This window comes from Bos mutus, chromosome 9 (genome assembly GCF_027580195.1).
Source record: "Bos mutus isolate GX-2022 chromosome 9, NWIPB_WYAK_1.1, whole genome shotgun sequence".
Taxonomy (NCBI): Eukaryota; Metazoa; Chordata; class Mammalia; order Artiodactyla; family Bovidae; genus Bos; species Bos mutus.
The window spans coordinates 16,956,362-16,964,372 of NC_091625.1; positions in this window are offsets into that span (position 1 = coordinate 16,956,362).

The following is an 8,011-nucleotide window of genomic DNA, read 5'->3' on the forward strand; positions in this document are numbered from 1 at the left end:
TAAACACAACAATCACAAAACTTTTCATTCATTCCCTTTAATTGCAGAGAAAAAGTCATGTTTTTTTCCCAATCATTGTCAGTTTCTTCTTAACTCAATAGGAAGACCTTTTGCTAATAACATGCCAGGAAATATACCTCCCAGAAGAGCTTTGTTCTTTTGTGGCTACTGAAGGACCTCTTAACAAATAAAATAAAGTGGATGACTAAGTGCAAAACATTTACTAAAGCATTTTCCAAACATGTTTTATACGAATAAAAACTGATTTGGCTACAGAGAAAGATTGGAATGTCAAGAACTTCATTTCAGGCAACAATTTTGTTATTGGAACAAGCCTCAGTTGTCTACACCTTGGTTTTGCTCAGAAGATGTAATGCAAGATAAGTTAAAAAATTTCCAATGCTGTTATCTCCCCTGTGCTACTTCTATTGTAAGTACAGATAACAACAGGCCTGATTTTTTTTTCTTTCATTTCCTTGGGTACCAAATCTCCCTCTTGCCACACACAATGCCCTTCAAGCTGTGCCTGGCTGCTGTAGCCCTGCCTGCTCCAACTGCTCGGGAGATCTGAACAAATAATCAAGGGGCTTGTCTCTTGGGAGAAAGGAATAAACTCTTATCTTTAAACTCAGGCTCTTGCATGTCTTACAAGGAGCAACTGAAGGGTTTCCTCATAGTCCAGGGAACCTCAAGAATGAAAATCCCATGTATAAGATAGATAGCTAGTGGGAAACTGCTGTATAACACAGGGAGCCCTGCCTGGTGCTCTGTGATGATCTAGAGGGACTGAAGTGGAGGGGGCAGAGGCTCAACAAGGAGGGGTTATACATATATATCTCCAACATTGTGTATGGCAGAAACCAACACAACATTGTAAAGCAATTATTCTCCAATTAAAATAATAATAAATTTTGAAAGGAATAAAAGAGTGAAAGTATCTGACTATAGAGTCATCTTACACTGTACCAATTCCATAAGTAGGTGATTACTTCATGAGGAAGGGCTTTATAGGAATAACTACAGCCATACTTCCTAGTGGCTTGGCATTAAAGAATTTGCTTGCCAATGCAGGAGCTGTGTGTTCAATCTCTGAGCAGGGAAGATTCCCTGGAGTAAGAAATGGCAATTCACTCCAGTATTATTGACTGGAAAATCCCACGGACAGAGGAGCTAGTGGGCTATCATCCATGGGGTCACAAAAGAGTCAGACATGACTTAATGACTAAACAACAATATCCAGGCATGCACCCAGCACCCAGCTGGCCTTCTCTAGAAAGCACAGAGCTTGATTTCATGTAATGCTCTGGCAGCCCCACAAGGTGTCAATTCTGCCTTCACATTACTCCTGTTTCATAAGACATTTCACTAGAGTAGGATTTTGTGTTCTCCTTGCACTGTGCTGTGCTGTGCTAAGTTGCTTCAATAATATCTGACTCTTGTGAGCCCATGGACCACAGCCCGCCAGGCTGCTCTGTCCATGGGATTCTCCAGGCAAGAATACTGGAGTGGGTTGCCATTTTCTACTCCAAGGGATCTTCCCAACCCAGGGTTCCCAACCCAGGGACTAAACCTGGGTCTTTTATGTCTCCTGCATTGGCAGTCAGGGTCTTTACCACTAGTGCCACCTGGGAAGCTCCTTGAATTAATTGTTGCCAAATATCACTTTAAAACATGCTTCAGCATTTGAAACACAGAATGTCCATGACAAAAGAGGCAGTATGTGATCCCATGAGAGGGTAAAATCTGTCCAATTCGAAGACCAAAAGACCCAAAATGAGTGTTATCACTTTGCTTGGGTCTCAGGTTTCTCAACTATAAGGCAGGTTTGAAAACTGTCTCCAGACATTTTATAAAGATACAAGGAACAAAATAAGGAACTGTGCTTTGAAAAACATGGAGTCCTCTATGTCAGTGGTTCTCAAAACTCAGCTGGTAAAGAATCCGCCTGCAATGTGGGAGACCTGGGTTTGATCCCTGAGTTGGAAGATCTCCTGGAGAAGGGAAAGGCTATCCAATCCAGTATTCTGGCCTGGGGAATTCCATGAACTGTATAGTCCATGGGGTAGCAGAGAGTAGGACATGACTGAGCGACTTTCACTTTCTCAAACTTTGGCATGCATCAGGATTTTTTTCAGGTGGCACTGGTAGTAAAATAATACACCTTCTGATGAAGGATAAGCAAGAAAACTGAGTTGGTCATTGAGCCAGGAAGATCCCTTGGAGAAGAAAATGGCAGTATTCTTGCCTGGAGAATCCCATGAACAGAGAGCATGGTGGGCTACAGTCCATGGGGTCACAAAGACTTGGACACGACTGAGCACACATGAACACAGACAATTTGTTCAAACAGCAACTCCCCAGTGTCTGACTCAGTGAGTGTAGGGTAAGGCTGGAGAACGTGAGGCTGATGCTGCAGGTCTACATAGCACACTTTGACAATAACTGATAAAAATTAGTTTATTTGAAACTCCATTCATGGTTTCAGTCTCACCCTTTTTCCTTGCCCATCTCTGCTTTAAACAAAGCAGTTGGGCATGTTTTCTTTTTATATCTTTGCCAATATTGGGTCTATATTTCATTTGAAAGGAAGTTGAAAACTATCAGTTTTTAAAAGTATTTATCAAAATTGTACAGCATTGGACTTGTACATCTAACTTAACAAAAGTGGCATGGAGTTTATAAATTACTTGAGTACTTTGATTAGATGGAGAATCTAAAGTAAATATTAAGGATTCAAAATCTGGAAGTTTCAAGAGCCCATTTGATTAATCTTTTTACTTTCCTAGATACTTAGAAATCCCAAATTTTCCTCTACAGGACTATTGAGGTACTCATAGTTTAAATCTGAAAGAATTTATAAGGAGAGCAAGCTTTAGTATGACCATAACACTAATATTGTGATATAAATCTAGGTGCCAACTTTTTAATGTAATTTATCCTTTCTAGGCTTTTGGAGGGGATATTAGTGAGTGAATTGAGATTTTATTAGGAAATTGAAGTGTGTGTGTGTGTGTGTGTGCGCACATGAACATGCTCAGTCATGTTGAACTCTTTGTGGGATTCAACTCTTTGTTCAAATCTTATGTGGGATTTTCTTAGCAGATACTACTTACTAATTTCATTTGTTGAGATTAATATGAGAAATTAAAAGTAAAGCAAGTTTGCATTCATAGATGTTAATACTATTTCCTATGGAAAGGAACCAATCTCCTTGCATAAATAACTATTGCCATATACATAAGAAATAGAGAAGTTGAGCCTAAGATATCTTCTTTTGCCAGAAAGGAAGGAAATTTTCGGATAGCTAATGGAACCATGACACACTAACAGGAATCAACTCAAAGGAGCTCACATTAGCCATGCTTGGAGCAATCTGATCATCGGAAAGAATATTCACTGCAAGTAATTAACATGCATTATACATAAAACTTTGTGTTTATAATGATAAAAAAAAAAAAAGCCTTATTGGCCCGTAATGCTGGCTACTGGGGCACCAATCCATTACTTTGAAATAGTAAGTAAAGGAAAATGGCCAAGCATTCATCCTATAATTTCCAAATAACTTGTATTTCAAAGTTATCAGTAAATGAGGAAAAAACATGTAAAATATCATGTATGAAATGAGATGCCAGTCCAGGTTCGATGCACCATACTGGATGCTTGGGGCTGGTGCACTGGGATGACCCGGAGGGATGGTATGGGGAGGGAGGAGGGTTCAGGATGGGGAGCACATGTATACCAGTGGTGGAATCATTTTGATATTTGGCAAAACTAATACAATTATGTAAAGTTTAAAAATAAAATAAAATTAAAAAAAAGAAAAGAAAATGCTTAGTAATTGTAATTGGCTTGTTCATATCATTTCTATTTCTTCCTGGTTCAATCTTGGAAGGTCGAACTTTTCTAAGAATCTGTCCCTTTCTTCCAGGCTTTCTATTTTATTGACAAGAGTTGCTACATAGTCTCTTAAGATCCTTTGTATATCTGTGTTGTCTATGGTAACTTCTTTCTTATTTCTAATTTTGTTGATTTAATTTTCTCCATTTTTTCCTGATGAGTCTGGCCAATGGTTTACTAATTTTGTTTACCTCCTTAAAGAATTGGCTTTTGTTTTATTAATCTTTAGTATTGTTTCCTTCATTTTTTTCCATTTATTTCTTCTTTGATCTTTATGATTTCTTTGCTTCTACTAATTTTGGGTTTGTTTTTTGTTGTTGTTGCTCTTTTTCCAGTTGTTTTAGATGTAAGGTTAGTTTGTCTATTTCAAGTTTTTCTTTCTTCTTGAGAAGGATTGTATTGTTATAAATCTCCCTCTTAGAACTACTTTTGCTGCATCTCATAGGTTTTGGGTCATGGTGTTTTCATTGTCATTTCTTTCTAGGAATTTTCTGACTTCCCTTTGTATTTCTGCAGTAACCTTTTCATTATTTAGAATTGTATTCTTTAACCTCCATGTGTTTGTACTATAAGCAAAGTGAAAATACAGCCCTCAGAGTGGGAGAAAATAATAACAAATGAAACAACTGACAATGGATTATTTCCAAAATGTACAAGCAGCTCATGCAACTCATTACCAGGAAATCAAACATCCCAGTCTAAAAGTGGGCAGAACGTCTAAACAAACATTTCTCCAAAGAAGACATACAGATAGCTACTAAACACATGAAAAGATGCTCAGCATCACTCATTATTAGAGAAATGTAAATCAAAACTACCATGAGATATCATCTTACACCTGTCAGAATGGCCATCATTAAAAAAAAAATCTACAAACAATAATTTCTGGAGAGGGTGTAGAGAAAAGAGTACCTCTTGCAGTGTTGGTGGGACCGTAAATTAATACATCCTCTAATGGAAGACAGCATGGGGTTAAAACACTAGCAATGAAACTGTCATGTGACCCAACAATCCCACTACTGGGCATACACCCTGAGAAAACCATAACTGAAAAAGACACATGCACCCCAATGTTCACTGCAACACTATTTACAATATCTAGATCATGGAAGCAACCTAGATGTCTATTGACAGATGAATGGATAAAGAAACTGTCGTATATTACTCAGCCATAAAAAGGAATGCATTTGAGTCAGTTCTGAAGAGTACATGAACCTAGAGCCTATTATACATAAACCTAGAGCGTATTATACAGAGTGAAGTAAGTCAGAAAGAGAAAAACCAATATATAATAGCAAAGAGTTGGAAGGACTGAGCGACTGAACTGAACTGACTAACATACTTATATATAATTTAGAAAGGTGGTACTGATGAACGTTTTGCAGGACAGCAGTGGAGATGCAGACAAAGAAAACAGGCTTGTGAACATGGGGCAGGGGGAAGGAGAGAGTGGGATGAATGGAGAGAGTAGCATGGAATCATATACACTACCATATTTCAAACAGATAGCCAGTGGAAATTTACTGTATAACTCAGGGAACTCAAACTGGGGCTCTGTGACAACCTAGAGAGGTGGGATTGGGTGGGAGGTGGGAGGGAGGTTCAAGAGGGAGGGAACATATGTATATTTATGGATGATTGATGCATATTGATGCATGGCAGAAGCCAACACAATATTGTGAAGCAATTATCCTTCAATTAAAAATAAATAAATTTTTAAAAATGTTTAGCTCGTTAAAAATGCAGAAAGAATTACAAAAATTGAAAACCACCAAAGTTAATAATAAATCTAAGGAACAATTATTAAATGGATTCTAAAGCCATTAAGTGAAATTTTAATGAAGAACTTTATAATGGAGAACTCAGGCTGACCCCACCTGTATCCACTAATTAACTTTAGCATTCATTAAAAATGGAAAAATAAGGCACTCTGTACTTAAGAGGTACTTCAAAAAGAAGTTGAAAGCATCCATCTAGAAATATTCTTGCCAAATAATGTATCTGAATCTAATCACACCCACATGTCTAACTACCAGCTTACAGGGAACAGAGAAAAATTTAATAAACTCAAATGAAGCAATTAGCAAAAAGCGGAAACTGAAACATTCTGTTGGACAAGAGAATAGCTTTCTCCAACATACCATTAGCGTGAATGTTTACACCACACAGAATTTGAAAAGAAGCATAACTCATAACAATGAAAAGACCTTAACTCGATTCTAATTTGACAGAACAGCTACAATCTATAATCATATATGTCAGAAACAGTTGGGAATATTTTATTATAGACTAGATGTTGGGTAATATTAAGGGAATATTATTTTGTTTTGTGTGATAAGGCCATAGGGATTATACATAGATGTGTGTATATGATGTAGGTAATTGTGTGTATGTATACATTTTATCAGTTATATATACCGTTGAAGTTTTTCCAGGTAATGCCATGATATCTGAGATTTGCTTTCAAAACACTTAAGCAGAATAAAATGTTAATAGGAAGAAATAGTTGAAATAGATTGGCAAGATATTCATAATTATTGAAGCTGGGTATGGGAATATAAAGATTTAATGTGCTATTATCTCCACCTCTGTGTAGGTGTGAAATTTTTTCCCCAACAGTATGATATAATAAGAAGTAGAGGGACTTCCCTGGTGGTCCAGTGGCCAAGATTCTGCACTCCCAGAGCAGGGGCTGGGGCTCCCATCCTGGTCAGGGAACTAGATCTCACATGATGCAACTAAGATTTCCCATGCCATGACTAAAGATCCTACATGCCAAAACAAATTTCAAAGATACCACATCATGACTAAGACCAGGTTCAGCCAAATAAATAAATAAGTATTTAAAAATAATAAGCAGAGATACATAACCCCATGCTGACATAAGAAACCAGAGGACTCTACCTGTGCTAGTGCTAGTGCTAAGTCACTTCAGTCGTGTCTGACTCTTTGCAACCCCTTAGACTGCAGCCTGCCAAGCTCCTCTGTCCATGGGGGTTCTCAAATACTTTGGTCTCAAAAACTCAAAGAAATTATTGAGGATGCCAAAGACCTTCTGTTTATGTGGGTTATATCTATTGACATTGAACACATTAGCAATTAAAACAAATTTTAAACATTATTTACAAACATTTTCATAATAGCAATTGCCAAATTCAGACTGAAAGTGGAGAAAACCAATAGACCAGGTATGACCTAAATCAACCCCCTTATGACTATACAGTGGAAGTGAGAAATAGATTTAAGGGACTAGGTCTGATAGACAGAATGCCTGATGAACTATGGATGGAGGTTCATGACATTGTACAGGAGACAGGGATCAAGACCATCCCCAAGAAAAAGAAATGCAAAAAAAGAAAATGGCTGTCTGAGGAGGACTTACAAATAGCTGTGAAAAGACGGGAAGTAAAGAGCAAAGGAGAAAAGGAAAGATATAAGCATCTGAATGCAGAGTTCTAAACAATAGCACGGAGAGATAAGAAAGCCTTTCTCAGTGATTAATGCAAAGAAATAGAGGAAAACAACAGAATGGGAAAGACTAGAGATCTCTTCAAGAAAACTAGAGATACCAAGGGAACACTTAATGCAAAGAGGGGCTCAATAAAGGACAAAAATGGTATGGACCTAATAGAAGCAGAAGATATTAAGAAGAGGTGGCAAGAATACACAGAAAAACTGTACAAAGAAGATCTTCACAACCCAGATAATCATGATGGTGTGATCACTCATCTAGAGCCAGAAATCCTGGAATGTGAAGTCAAGTGGGCCTTAGGAAGCATCACCACGAACAAAGCTAGTGGAGGCGATGGAATTCCAGTTGAACTATTTCAAATCCTGAAAGATGATGCTGTGAAAGTGCTGCACGCAATATGCCAGCAAATTTGGAAAACTCAGCAGTGGCCACAAGACTGGAAAAAGTCAGTTTTCATTCCAATCCCAAAGAAAGGTAATGCCAAAGAATGCTCAAACTACGCACAATTACACTCATCTCACACACTAGTAAAGTAATGCTTAAAATTCTCCAAGCCAGGCTTCAACAATACGTCAACTGTGAACTTCCAGATGTTCAAGCTGGTTTTAGAAAAGGCAGAGGAACCAGAGATCAAATTGCCAA